The sequence below is a fragment of the Engystomops pustulosus genome, chromosome 5 (genome assembly GCF_040894005.1).
Source record: "Engystomops pustulosus chromosome 5, aEngPut4.maternal, whole genome shotgun sequence".
Taxonomy (NCBI): domain Eukaryota; kingdom Metazoa; phylum Chordata; class Amphibia; order Anura; family Leptodactylidae; genus Engystomops; species Engystomops pustulosus.
Window position 1 is genome coordinate 81,652,511 of NC_092415.1, and position 15,743 is coordinate 81,668,253.

Below are 15,743 nucleotides of genomic sequence, written 5' to 3' on the forward strand. Positions count from 1 at the left end.
TTACCTCCTCCGGCGCCGCTGATGTCCCGCGCCGCGGTCCCTTCGATCCGTGCCCCTGTTTGTTTACAGGGGCACGGAAGCCGCGCACAGGGAGCTTCCGGTCCACGATGTGGATGGCTCCTCCCATCTGTCCCCATCTCCCAGCGTTGTAAGCGCTGGGAGATGGTGCGCATGGGAGCGTCCGGTCGGCCGGAAGCTCCCTGTGCGCCCTTGTACTGAAACCGGCGCACGGAGAAGACGGGCCGCGGCGCGGGACATCGGCAGCACTGGAGGAGGTAAGTACATGTTTATTGTGTTTAAATAGCCCTCCCCAGCCCGGCCATAAGAAATTTTTAAAACCCGGATAACCCCTTTAATGTATTTGGCATACCATAAAAAGAACAATTGAGCATCAGAAATGACAAACCACATTCATGAAGGGGTTTAGAAACTGGAAGACATTTTTGAGCTTATTATGGGACAAAAATTACCCCAAACAAGTGTGGGGAAACTAGAAGTGTGGGAAAATAATTGTACATTTTTTATATAATAATTTTATATTTGATGTGTAAAGTATGGTCTCTGTGACTCACAATATGGATAGAGGTAGTGGACTCTGGAGGGCAAACATGAGTAGTAGAACTGAGGCTTAAAGGGAACCTGTTATCAAGAACAGGCACAATAAAACTTACACACCCCATCACTCTGCCTTTGTTAAAAAGTGTAGTACACGTCCCAAATTAAATTTGCCTCCTCCTACCATCAAAATCGCTGCCCAAATTTTTTTTCTGCCTTTGCTTATGCTGGCTCCGCCCACTGCCTCTGAGCTCTGCCCATCACAAGGCGAGTGAGAACAGTGCAGTTTCCCACACAGTTCTCACTACTAAATGCACCATGCAGTCAGAGGGACAACATTCTGGTAAGAACAGGAAGTGAGCAGGGAGATGACTTCCTATCTGCTCAGTCTGAGATTTGATGAGACACTGAAGTGCTCTCATCCCCCTAAATGTCCCCCTATGTCCTTTGTCTTCATGTTAGTGTGTACTAGCACCCATATGGTTTGTTCTACAAAATTTCACCCAGTAATGGTCTTTTGTTTATTCTGTTCTGTCACATCTGAAGATGCATACAGATCTTTTTTCTAAGTCCTCTCCTTGCTTTGTACTGCTTTATAACTAACAGTTAGGCTCCATGCACACATCCGAGCAGACATGTGCTGTAAACTGCAAACCGGCTGAAGAACTAGTGGTGCTGCTCACCCCTCCCCTCTCCATAGCGAGCTGAGCGGCTGCACCGCAATTCAGGATAGTGTAACACCTGTCCTATCTTTAGCTGAACGTCCAACCAGCCACCTGTGCACAATGTTTGTCTATGGTGGCTTTGAACTAGCTGCTGTTTTTGCGGCTAGCTCATGGCTGACATTTTTGGATGTGCGCATGAAGCCTTAAATAAAATAAATGTGAACCTGTTAGGGTGTTTTAGACCACAAAACTGCCAAAATGCCTGGGATTTAACTAGGGTTTAACCTCTCAAACATTGTAAACTCAATCCTGCCATTTGCTACAACCTAGAGAAGGTGCCAAGGTTTTAATAATATGAGCTTGTTTGAGGCCTCTACGGTATGCTCACTGTGCCTGGGGACATGTGCCCAGTATCCAGAGCATGCGCAGTAAAGTAAGGTGTACTAACACCTTACCCCATGCACAATGAGCATGTCCTGGAGTTCTCATGTGGATTCACTTCAGCGGAAAAGTGAGCTTAATATATTTTTGGCCCTAACCACAGCTGTGTAAATACATGCATAATGGTCCTTAACAAGGATCAAGTGGTCATCACATCTAGGCATTTATTCATTATGTGCTTTAAGGTTTGATTGACATGTCAAGGTTTGATTGAGTCAATCTTATTTCCCCCTGAGCTGCCAACTAATTTTTTTATGATTTGGCATGAATGTATGAAGGTGCTCTCTACCTGTTGTACTAGTTAAGGTTTTCAAAGCTTGATTAGATTGTGAGCCCCCATGGGCACTGATTTGGTAAGCTCTTTGATGCGCTGCGTAATCTGTATGCACTATATAAATAAAGAAATATTATTATTATTTATACCTCTTCAGCACCAGAAAGTTTACCAAGGGGCACCATGGGAAAAGGTCATTACATGACGCTGCACATGCTGAGGCCGGTTTAGGGCAGAAAAAAAACATAAGGTCCCACTAAGATGTACAATATAAACTCAACAGAATTTGGTAGTTTTGCTCATGCTTTCATTGGATGTGATTTTCCAAGGTTCTTCATAGAATTAAAAGTTATTGCCACAAATTCTTATCACAAACCCTATAATGTGTTCCATTACTTATTTAAAGAATTGACTGAAAATAACATCAGCCATATTTCAGGGTTGCTGTTGCAGATTGCAGCTGTATCTGACTATTTGACCTCTGCTTGTTTATATGAGCTTAAATGGGAATGTATACAAATGTGTGGGTAGATATATGGAGTGCACTGTGAACTTACTTTATAAAGGTGCAATGCACAGAGGGTCTAAAAATATTCTCATAAAACGGAAGTCTTGTATGAAAGTAGGAAACTGACTTTTCTGCAGTTGTGTATTTTATGTTAATCTTGTGTCATCTGTTTAAGTTGATAAAACAGGTGCAGGTTTTGTTACATTTAAACTAAACTAATCAAAATATATTTATTTTATATATTTTTGTGAACATGCCCAAATCTTAGGCTGTTTTTGGATGCATTTACATGTGTCCAGTGTCAGTTTCCCTCTGGCCTGATAAATAATATTGAAAGGGAAACCAATGCAAGAAAAGATCTCATAGATTACCATCATCATATCAGTCCTGTGGTGGATTGATCCTTTGAAGACTCAGCTCTTTTGAATATTTGCATTTCTGTTTCTTACTCTGTACCTTCAAAGAGCCATCATTTTTTTATTTTTCTGTTTACAGAGACGTATAATGGCTTATCTGAGAAATAAGGTACTTTTTCTGCAATGTACTGAAAAGCTGGAAAACAATTCCAAATGCGGTACAATTGATGTAAAAATGCAATTGTTCCATGTTGTCATGCACTTTGCTTTTACATCTTTCACTGTGCAACCCCCCATCTTTATTTCTTGTCTCAGTACTATCATGTAGATACCAAATTAATATAATTGTTTTGTTAAAAATTTTTTAAAAACGTAGAAAATTTTTTTGGGCTGTATCGCCAATAACTTTTTCATACTTCAATGTACAGAGTTGTGTACACTGTCACTTCTGCACTAATACCATTTTAGGACCTATCTGGGTTCAACCACGGCATGTAATGTCAGCTGTGTAATGCAGCTGATATATGCCTTGTTTTGAGAGTGTTATAACAGCACTAAATAAATATTTACTGTACACCCTTATTTTTACTACAGCTCTCAATTCATTATAATGAATACACCATCCCTTATTTATCCTATAAGCATTCCCTAAAAAAAGTACCCTCTCATGTATAAAGCTATATACTGAACTCCTCATGCAATAATCCCTACAGCACCTTCTCATTCATTGGGTTACATGCAGCACTCCCTAGTGCATTAATATACATGCCACATCCCCTTGTGGGGATGTGGTGCAACGCTGTTTGTGTGTGTTCAGAAGCCCAGCAGACACTGATAGACAGACTACTGCCACAATGGTCTTGGCTGTTTAACTCCTTAGTATCTGCATTTAAAAAGGTTCTAAAAGATCTAGAAGTGGCACATTTTCCAGAATGGTACTAATGCAAATTACAGCTCATCACAGAAAAAGAAAGCCCTCTACTACTTAAGTTGGTGAAAAATAAAAAAGTTACTACTTTAAGAAGATGGTGGTGCATAAACTATTGATTAATTTCAGAATAGTGTTTTCATTGCATAAAGAAAAATAAATTAAATTAAATATATATATTTATTTATTACAAATCATCTGAATCCTACTGACCCGCCGCATAAACTTGCTATTCTTGCCCCATGGTAAGCAAAGCAAAATATTAAATTTAAAATAAAATGCCCACATTTTCCATCCTCCCCAGAAATGGTTTATGAATTTAATCAATAAAGTACACAAAGTACAATTAATTTCACAAAAAAACAAGCCTTCAACATGGAAAAATAGACATTTTTGGAGCTCGACAGGAGATAAAAAAGGAAAAGTGGCGCCATTCTAACATCCTTTTTAGGGTTAATATATATGTAGCGCCCCCTCTTAAATATGTAAGCACTAATTAAATGTAACACCCCTTTAATTAATTAATTTATAGGGATCACCCCCCCTAATATAGGTAGCACTTTTTCCTATAGAATTTCCTTAATATACATGCAGCTCCCAATTGGACTGCCCTTGGGTGGCAACCAATAATAAAACAATGAAAATAACTAACCTTCCTGAAATCCCATCTTTTCCCTGCTTTTCTTTGTATTATAGGATTTTATAGAGCAGTGATGGCGAACCTATGGCACGGGTGCCAGAGGTTGTATGCAGAGACATTTCTGTGGGCACCCAGGCTGTCGCTTCAGGACAAAGTTCACCAGACAGGACTTGAATCTTCCTGCATAAACTATTGATTAATTTCAGAATAGTGTTTTCATTGCATAAAGAAAAATAAATTAAATTAAATATATATATTTATTTATTACAAATCATCTGAATCCTACTGACCCGCCGCATAAACTTGCTATTCTTGCCCCATGGTAAGCAAAGCAAAATATTAAATTTAAAATAAAATGCCCACATTTTCCATCCTCCCCAGAAATGGTTTATGAATTTAATCAATAAAGTACACAAAGTACAATTAATTTCACAAAAAAACAAGCCTTCAACATGGAAAAATAGACATTTTTGGAGCTCGACAGGAGATAAAAAAGGAAAAGTGGCGCCATTCTAACATCCTTTTTAGGGTTAATATATATGTAGCGCCCCCTCTTAAATATGTAAGCACTAATTAAATGTAACACCCCTTTAATTAATTAATTTATAGGGATCACCCCCCCTAATATAGGTAGCACTTTTTCCTATAGAATTTCCTTAATATACATGCAGCTCCCAGTTGGACTGCCCTTGGGTGGCAACCAATAATAAAACAATGAAAATAACTAACCTTCCTGAAATCCCATCTTTTCCCTGCTTTTCTTTGTATTATAGGATTTTATAGAGCAGTGATGGCGAACCTATGGCACGGGTGCCAGAGGTTGTATGCAGAGACATTTCTGTGGGCACCCAGGCTGTCGCTTCAGGACAAAGTTCACCAGACAGGACTTGAATCTTCCTGCAGTCCTAGACAATTGAGATGCAGCTCTTGGCACTCTTTTAAGGTGATGTATCCTTGACTGATTGGAACTGCAAGAGGAATAAGAAGGTGTGAACAGGGCGAGAATATTTTTGGAGGTCCTACTGCTGGCCCTACGATTCTTCCTGTACAGAGAGACCCTGGAGAGAAGCTACAATGAGAGTCTGAATCTGCCATCCTGCTTTCAACTGTATTGTTGTCCTCAGGGGGGCGATACGATTGAATGTTGTGGAACAACAGAGAGCAATAAGTTACTGTTTAAATTGTCATGTTGGCACTTGATGGTAAATAAGTAGGTTTTGGTTGTAGTTAGGGTACCCGGTCTCCAAAAGGTTCGCCATTACTGTCATAGAGAGAGCACATGCAAAGATATCTGTACTGTACTGCTCAATGAATCAATAGCATCTGCCTCTTTAAGAGGTATGGACCTGCCAAACATCTTCCAGCAGGCCTGTACTTTCGGTAGATACACCTCACCTAGGTGACTGCCTTAATTGCCAACATTATAGTCCACCAATGCATTGGGCCATTTTGAAAAACACTACATTTTTGACCCTTTTTTGACTCCCTATGGGAACTGGAAGGTTATCAATTGTGTGTGGCTTTAATATGTGCTGTATGAGTTGATGACAACTTAGAATATTTGTAACTTTTTAGAGAAATACACTAATGCTAATCATACCAATGAGGATTTTTGCTGATAATATATCACATCATGCCCAATTCTGGATTGAAAAAGTCTTTTCAAGTTTTTTATCACTTTGCTCTTTAAAAAGTCATATAAATTGTAGGAGTCTCACTCCAGGAAGAGGGAGTAGGGAATCGAGTACTATATTTCTGAATAGACTTAAGCCAAGTTGAAAACAGTGTTACAGATTTAGCTATTTTCTTCTGTTTTCCAGTAAAAAAAATGGTTGCAAATGACAGCTTACTGCTAAAAAAATACATTTTTATGTAATGTAATTTTGGCATCTTATACAACTGTTCAGCCTCTCAGCCTGCAAATACCTATAATCACATAAAGTATATAGAAAGGATTGCGTAATTTTAAGAAAACTGTAAACATTTTTTTCTTTCTAATTTTATTACAAAAAAAGTCACATTTGTGCACAATCTTTTTTTTTTGAATATTTTTCTGCTACATTCTCATGTTCGCATATTTCTGTGATAACCTAGTGTCATATTGTTTTTCTTTTGTATTGGTTTCTTACTGCATTTTATTACATATATAAAACATTTTGATACACTACTTTTATATTTTTAAGTAAGTGTGCTAAGTTGGGTACCTAATTCTCAAGTCTATGTTGTATTTTCTTTTTGGAAACCTAATTGGAACAGTAAAAGACAATAAGAAACCACTTCTTCCTAATGTAATATTAAAGGGAAAAACCCCAAAAGACATTGGGAGGAATATATTAAGGCGTTTTAATTGGCATTCTTAAAATACCCTCTGCCGCCACTCCAGTGCCCATAACTACTAAGAGGCCAGAGTTGCAATCTCCACCAGGTTTACACCAGGTCTGATGTGGCAGATATTTTTGCTAAAGTCTAAAGAAATGCCATCTTGCTGGGCTTGACTTGGTTGGCTTCTATGTCCTATAGCTTGATCTCAAGGGCTTGCTGTGTTCAGGATGGATGTGAAAAAGGGGATCATTGTTTGAGATAGTGTGGATGGAGACAGGGGACAAGGTAAGGAGCACATACATGGCACAAGGGACCAAAGGGACCAAGACAGTCGAGTGCGTTGCAGAGATAATAATAATAATCTTTATTTATATAGCACTAGATAACTAGGAGGATATTGGGTGACTAGGAGTACAGTATGGGCAATACTCAGGGAAGTAGTGTGGCTGATGTGAACAATTCAGTGGATACTATACAGAGATATCAAAAGCAAATAGGATTTAGGAGACACAAAGTGATTATACGGAATACATGGGAACAGCTTTTAAAATATGAGTTTTGGGCCTGGAAAACACTATAATACCTTGATTTTTTATATTTTTATATGGTGTGAAATGGCAAAAAGTACTGTATGGGATAGTTATTTTATATGTAAATATGCGCTATTTATATTAAATTCTTTAATATAATTTTTTCCTTTTCTATTTTTTACATATTTTATAGACCCTCCAGAGACCTTGAACAAACAAAACATCAAACTACATAGTTATATACATTTATTAAATATTTTATGTTATTCCACGGTATCCCATAAGTACCTGTCGAATTTATGCCTAAAAGTCCAAAGCACTCTTTCTTGCTTATTACGTCCTTTCAAAAATGAAACTTTTTTGTCTTAGGCCACTACGGGGTTCTTTTTAAGTTTAAAATGCATTTTGGCACCTATTGAAAAACTTTTGTTGACTTCTTCATTGAGAAATTGTTGAAATAATTTAATTCTGCCTCTTGGTAGTGAGGGAGAAATAACAGAAAAAATATCCCAATGGCCAATCACAGCCATGGCTCGTAGCTAGGGGCATAAATTTGCCGGATTGGTTGTTTGGCTGCCAATCTGGCAATATGTCCAGGTCACGTGGGACAGAAACTTTGGGGTGCTCATCTGTACTTGTCATGTCAGCACTAAAAATTTGATTTTGCTGTAATTTAATGAAAGCTATGGCATTCCTTTCCTTTGTCTATACCTGGTATGCTTAAAACTGCTGACATACTTTTTGTCAACTATTCAATTAATGCAAATGGCTGCTCCAAAACCCTTTGTGAGAACTGTTTACTTAATTTATTTGGGTCTAAAAAGTTACTCATAATTTATTATTTTGGCAATGTACACAAAATAGATACATAGGCTTAGCATTGTGATGTGAAGTCTGTGCTAGAACTACATGGAAAATTAGAAGAGAAGCACAGATGGGCAAAATGTTTGGAACAATATACGACTTTAATATTTTGAGGCCGGTTATGAATTTCCTGCCTCTACATTTCTCATTTGTGAACAGGTGCAAATAAAACAGCATATACTTGGAAAGGGCAAGCTGTTTTCCACACATCTGTGATGTGACAGTAATGTGTATCTTCCAGTTCTGAGATGACACAAATTGTGATCCAAGTAATTGGTGCTATATTAAAACTCACCTTACCATAAATAGTCCTTACAGTCATGCATATACAATCCCTATATATTCTCCATGGCACTGCATTCTCCAGGCACCAATAATAGCTGACAACTTATTATTTGAAATGATACTTAAATATAAAATTTATACCCAAAATATCTTTACTAAATTTATTATTATACTTTTTATTTACAAACCTTATGAGCAGAATAATAGATTTGAGCTGAACTATCAAATTAACGGCTATATGACACAATGTAACAAAATGTTGTTTGTCATTATAAAACATACACACATGGAAAATTTGCAATTGTGACACATTTCTATATGTATCACTGCATATGTACTTATTGGAGTAAAACAACGCCCTAATATAACGTGTAAAAGAAAGATTTTGATTATACTGTTATACTGATAGAAAGTGTTAGGGCAAATCTAAAAGAGGCAATCAGGAGTTAATGAAAGTGCGTTTGGTGAAGCTGTATGGGAGGTGGAGGAAGAGAAATCAGACAATAAGACTTTGCTTCATTCATCTTGTTTATTTTTGCAGAGTTTTGTTGATTGGAGTTTAATGTAAAGAATAACATTTGCTGAATGGAATTCCTCCAGCATAAGGAACTCAAGAGTTGGGGCTCTCACTCACTATATATATATATATATATATATATATATATATATATATACTGAGATAGTAGATGAACAAGGCCTGTCCAGGAGTCCAAGTAAATATCTTCTGGCGCTGTGCTGGGTCTATAGGACTGGATGTATAGCCTGCAGATCTGCTGGTGAGTGTAGGGTCTCCGGCAGTGACCTACAATTGAGTGGATGCAGACTTTTTCCATCAAGCTCTGCTGTGATACCACACACAGAGCCCAAGTGTCAGTTTACTGCCCTCAGCTCGGCTCCTTCTCCCAAAGCTCACAGTAATTACACAAAGAAAACCTAAATTAACCGAACAGGCGTCGACAGTTTCCCCCAGAGCATCCATGCAACTATTTACACTCAACCTACTCCAAGTAGCGTCTTATGATTGTATTTATCCAGTATAAATGTCCCCAACAGAGAAAGATGGCCCAGCACAATGCAGGCCTATACATGGGAGCAGCACAGGGGAATTGGTTAAAGAATATTAATAACTTTTTTGGTGTAATAAAAATACTGTAGTTCATGTTTTTTATGCCGTTTTTGGAGCAAGAACCAGAATTGCATTGGAAGAAAAGGGAAGTTCCATTAGTCCTCTAAATCTTCTCACCCCTCAGGATCCACACTTGTTTATGGCTTCTAAAACTACAAGGCAAAACAGGGCTCAAAGTCATTGAATCAGGTGCATGAAAATTCAAAGACAAAACACAAGAAGATATATAAAATAAAAGCTGTGCATTTATATTGTGTTACCATGTCTCAGGCTGTGTATAACGTGTCTACAAGTGCCTTGAGGCCTGGTATTATAGTCCATTTCATTGAACTAGTTAACACATTGGATATTATGTACTACCCTTTCTAAGAGATTTTACTTGTGAGAAGATATTAGTGATGCATGAAAAAGCAAATATGGAGAAATATATTTGTAGGTGTGAAATTGTAAATGACAGCACGATACATTGAGTTTATACTCAATTATACTAGAATACTATCTGATAATGGGATGGCCAAAAGAGTAATGCAAGGCAAAATCTTCAATATTTCTTGACAAGTCTAGTTAACTGTAAATTACTAAACACTGGGGAGAAAGAGGTTAAATATTCCTGTGCTTAGTGACTCCAAGCAGGGAATATAAGAAATTCCTTTGTGTAATGCAGCTGATCCCATGTTTGGCACAGGGAATTGTTTGACTTCCCATGAAATAGTGATCTGGAAGCGCTGCCAGCTCTTGGTTTCTTGAAATGCTCTGTGTAATCATTATTCTGTTAAAGCAAATCTCTTTCTTATTGCGGTTTCATTTCATTGCTCATCGCAGACCCACACTGTCCTCTTATTCTTTAGTAACCTATGTCTAGGACAGACCCAACCTGGAGAGCAGGCCACTGGTAAGAGTACTATAGGAGATTATGGACTTGCTGTGTATTGGGGATGCAATATATAAAGTCTGCACTGGGACAAGTGTCTTTTCTCGTCTTCCCCATGTGTCATTTATAATATAGACATCCTCCATATGGCAGATCTAAGGTTAGGTCTGTAAGAAAATATGTAACTTTTCATGTGGAGCTGCTCCATACAAACATTTCCAGCACATCAATAAAGCTGTCTTCTTCTGAGGTCCATTTGGGAGATATCTCCAATTCCCCATAGAACCAGCAGTCCTGGTTTCTTAGAAGCCCCATAACTCCCACCTTGAAACCCCAGTGTTTATTTCTATAGATTTCCATTTCTATAAACACTCCTTTGCAGCAGCATTTGCAATCTTTATGAGGCTGATCTGTGCTGAATGCTGCCATTAAAGCTGGACTTTGCTGGGCTTAAGGAAAAATCCTGTGCAGTTATTGACACAGGAAACCCAAGGATTTGTAGACTTGACAGATTAAATCATCAACAAGGTGAGGGAGGTCTAAGAGGGAGACCTACTGGGGGAATAGAGCTTTCATGAATTCGCCTATGTTATTACACTGCTGCGGGGGGAAGAAATATTCATTCTGCTGAACTTTATACGCTACATTTATACTACAAACACAACACAGGAGGTGGACAGGGTAGGGAGACATAAAAATAATATATCTCGGTTACCTGTCCTGCTGTAACATTACAGCGGACTCGCTGCTCATTGTATTGTCCTGAAAGAGCAGGAATGGAGGGGCTGAGTATGTCAGGCTGTAATCAGGGCGAAAAATGAGGTGTCTTAGTGGAAGCACATCTGTGCCCTTATACAAACATATCTGCAGAACATCCAGCTGCAGAACACACAGCCAGGTAACCTTCTGGGGAGCCCAAATCTTATACAGCTGTCAGCGAAACTGTGATAAGCCATCTATCATCTGCCAGCACACACACACACATCAGCCGGAGGTCTGCAGGAGCTGGACATTACACAGCACTGCCAGTCCCCTTACATGACACAGGTGTTCCTGCAGGATCTGCAGCTACAGCTCCATATCTGCTATAGAATAAATACCCGTCAGCACGTAATCCTTGTATCATTCCTAGGTGTCTAATAGAGTATGTCTGTGATTTAAAGGAGTTGCTTGTAAAATAAAAACAATAATGCAAATAAAAATTCATGGAACTAGAACAGAATGGTAGTAAAAATAATTAAAAAAAATTAGTCTTGAAAACTATTCAAAGCGATGGAAATGTAACATACTATCTACAAGTCTATTTATCCATCCAGATTTATTTAGTCCTCTGTAAAGCCATTGATTAACTATAACCATAACCAGTTTATCAGGATATCTAATGATAGCAATGTATCTGATACATTTAAAAATTATAATGTATTAGCTTCATATACAGTTTGTCTTGTATGCATAAAAATTACCCTGTTCCACAGATTGCCTCTGGTTTACAGGAACATGTAAAGCTAGGTCACACTACCTTTCAAACCCCAGTTCCTTATCTCTGTTAAAAAAAAGTAAAGAACAGAGGTTTAACGTGTCAATTAAACATCCCGTTGACATCAATGTAAATTTTATGTCACCCATTATGTTCATTTTGGCAAGTATCCGTTATCCATGCAATTTTTTTCAAATGGAGGAAAAGTACTGCAGCCACCGTCACTTTTTCCGTCAGAAAAGCGCATGCATAACGGATGCCTGCCAAGGTCACCATAACAGATAACATAACATTTGCATTGATGTCAATGGGATTTTTAATAGATATGTAAAACCTCCGTTCTTAACTTTTTTTTAACGTAGTTAAAGAACGAAGGTTTGATCAGTAGTGTGAACTTAGCCTTAGTCGTACACTGGCTAAAAAATATGACTATTATAAAAAGTGATTGTATTAAAGACCCTTCTAAGACAGTGCGACAACCTATACTATACATTCTAACCTTCTAAGTGTTACAGCCAAAATATGGTGTTTTATATTTACCCTTATCTTTGAATAGTTACATAGAAGTGGTGTGAAAACCAATATGATAATATATATTACAAAATACAAAACATAATAAATTAAGAATTTCTATTACTAACCCTATGGCCTAGGCCTACCATCATATGAGCAGAACAATGAAAATATTACCATATCCATAGCATGGCAGGCACTTATATGTCACCAGACTATGTACTATGAGAGGGTCCATCTGGAATGTCATCGTGTTTTGTCATTTTCTCATGCTGTTTTATTTTGTCCAGCATTTTTGAAGGGTTCTAATTAATGTGAGATGTGAACTCCATCTATGCAGTGTACCTAACATGTATACAAGTACTGGATTTAGTTTGTTAGTTCTTATGCACGTGAACATGATGGAAACTTATGTATAAAATTAAGTCTCTCCTCAGTCAGTTTTTATGATCTGGTTTTATGATTAAAGAGATTCATTATAAATTAACTGGATGACGATACATTTAGGCTCCCTTAAAAGATTCCTTTCTTTTTAAAAAAAAACATAAAAACTGTAGTGTAACCACAACCTCAGCATCACTACTAACACTACTACTCCATGAATGAGTTAGAACCTCATTGTAGGTTCTGTTTCAGAAAAAAAACAAATATCAACAAAATAGAAAAATCTAAACAATTTAAGAAAAGCAGAAGAACATATATGTGAAGTTTTGGTAAAATCTGTTGAGCTGATTAAGAGGAAGATTAATAATTTTTTATATACCTATCAAGGTTTTGAGATTATTTACAGAAAACCCCCAGCAGACATTCTTGAAGTATCTAAATTGTAAATCTGCATGCAAATATGTGTGTTTTATTAGATTGTGATTTTCCAGAAAATTGACATATATGCAAAATATCCATCTAATATATTCAATGGGTTTAAAATCTGCACTACATCATTAAACAATGTGTAACTAACAATATTTAATCTCATTTGAATTTCATTTGAAATTGCCTATGCAAAAAATACACAGTGAAATAAAAAATATATATTTATAATTCTAAGTGGCCAAATATCATAAACATCAAAGATTTATTACTGACAAAGTTAAAAACTAAATGGGAATAAAAAGGTTATAAATTGTGTTTTTATAAAGGTGAGAATAATATAAAGAACACATTAATATCTGTCGAATTTTTATAACAATTCTCTTGCATATCTATCTCTCCCTCTCATCTATCTAGAGTTAGAAGCTACATAGCTCTCAATCAATACATGGAAACTATGTATAGCTTGCATTGTTAGGCATGCACCACAGTGCCTTAATTTAGTATACTGAACAACATGCCCAGGGTTGGCACCTCCAGATTTACAGACATAATAAATACCCAACGCAAAGACTAAACTATTCTGGTGCAAGTAGCTACATGCAGTTCAGGATGGCGCTATAGAAAAGAGGGAATATTCCTCTTCTGGGATCACTGTATAGATAAAATGCCCAGTTATAATTATCTACATCCACAGACTATGCTTTAGAGCACATCAGCATGCTGGGATTTGTAGTTCTTCAGCAGCTCTGATCTCTAGACAACATCCACAGCTACAATCCATGGACTCAGCAGCTCTGAGATCCATTCCCCCCAGCCTGGACATGTCTATCTGATGTGAAATGTGTGTAGTTGTGTCTTCTGTGCTCTGGTCCAAAGTGAAAACTTTCTTTTTTTAACATGAGAATACAACACCCCGCTGTGAAGAGGATACAACAATTTCTCCTGCAGGAAACACATGCCTTCTCCAAATATAGGATAGAAAAACATGGATGTGACGCTCTCAGATCCTGTGCTCTCACATATATAGAAGACTGCGTGGAATCTTACAATTCCTGGACCGAATGTTTTCTATATGACACACACTTATGGCCAGGAAGATTATAAAATATTGCTCTATAAAAAAGAACATTGAAATGAGTCATACAAAATATCATGATTCTAAATGATTAATTGTAGAAATCAATAGTGTGTTCATAGAACAAAGGACTTCATATAATATCATTATTGTTGTGTTGTTATTATTATAGTCGTTATTTATATTATTATTATGATGATTATGTTAGTATTTTACAGCTTTTTCTGAACACCTATCTATTTAATTTCGGGAAAATCTCAAAAACTGGGATTAACAAAAAAAAGTTAACTTGCCACAACATTGCAGTAGAAGAAGATACATTTGATTTTAGACAAGTTCTATCTATGTATCTATCTGTTTAGAGTGACATAAGAAATGAATAGAAGGATGTCACTGATATCAGCACAGAGCACTAGATCTTGCCCGTGAATGGAGATTGCCGGAAAAACTTCTTTAAAGCTGCTGCTCACAAGAAGGAACGATATAAATGTGTACTTCCAGTGATGTCCCCTAGATGGCGCTGTGCAGCAGATAATTACTCCTAGCCTTCCTTCAAGGTAGGAGCTCAGACTGCACATACTATATGGCTAGTGGTTTTCTCTGGCCTCTGATATGGCTTGGAGGGTATGTCACAATCAACAAAAAATAAAGTTATATATTATTTCTATTGGGACAGCTTGAGTGACTCACTTTTTTTTCTACTTAATGAACAACCAGGAATGAATAACTCATTGAGGTTTTACGCCTTTGTCTTATTGCCCAGTCACCCCGTACTACCCCCACTTTCTCTAAAATCTGCAAATCTGCTCTGCTTAGCACTCTCTGGGGTCGATTTTTATTTGTGTCGCAAGGTTTCCTTTTTAGAATTCTGTGCCGTGATAGACCGAGATTTTTTTAGGTGTTGCAAGGGCTTAATAATTCGGCGCATACCAAAAGTTTCTGAAATGACTTTACATTCCTGAAGGAGCAATAGAACTAGGTATCTTTTTGTGGGTCTAAGTGTGCAACACAAATTGCAGCAAAAAAAGTGTTGGAGAAACTAGAAGAGCAAAAATTAAAATTGGCATCAGTGTTGGAACAGAAGCTAATTTGTGGTGTCAACAAGTAATAAATAAGGTGCACATGGTGCAGCAGTGATAACAATTTTTAGCTCTGTGTAGCTCTGCATAATCTGTGAGCGTTATGTAAAAAAAAAATAAAGAAACAAAGGAAGGAATAAAAATTATGAGTGGAAATCCTATTTAAAAACGAAACCCCTCTTTTTCGAACCTGTACTACAAATTGTGTCATAAATGGGGAAAAAATTATTGAGTATTTGAATTTTTTCTTATAAAATGACAAACAAAGAATTTGATCAACATACCCTATATTTCAAGCACATCTGCCTGGATTGTGCCCAGAATAAAGCGCATATAGCTTCCAAAAAAAAAGCCATCAGAGATCTATCTAACAAGGTAGATGCGATGGTAGGTTCCTACTATTGGCCTCATCCTGATCCTT

The 15,743-nt window shown here is 37.2% G+C and overlaps 1 long non-coding RNA gene across 1 annotated transcript in view; it reads left to right on the forward strand.

Annotated features, from left to right (window-relative positions):
- Window positions 1-10,302: 10,302 nt before the first annotated feature.
- The window catches only part of LOC140132979 (uncharacterized), a 60,754-nt gene continuing 55,313 nt past the window's right edge, over window positions 10,303-15,743 (forward strand). Inside the window, exon 1 of the long non-coding RNA XR_011855759.1 lies at window positions 10,303-10,386. This is a non-coding gene — a long non-coding RNA (uncharacterized lncRNA). The remainder of the gene's footprint in view (window positions 10,387-15,743) is intronic.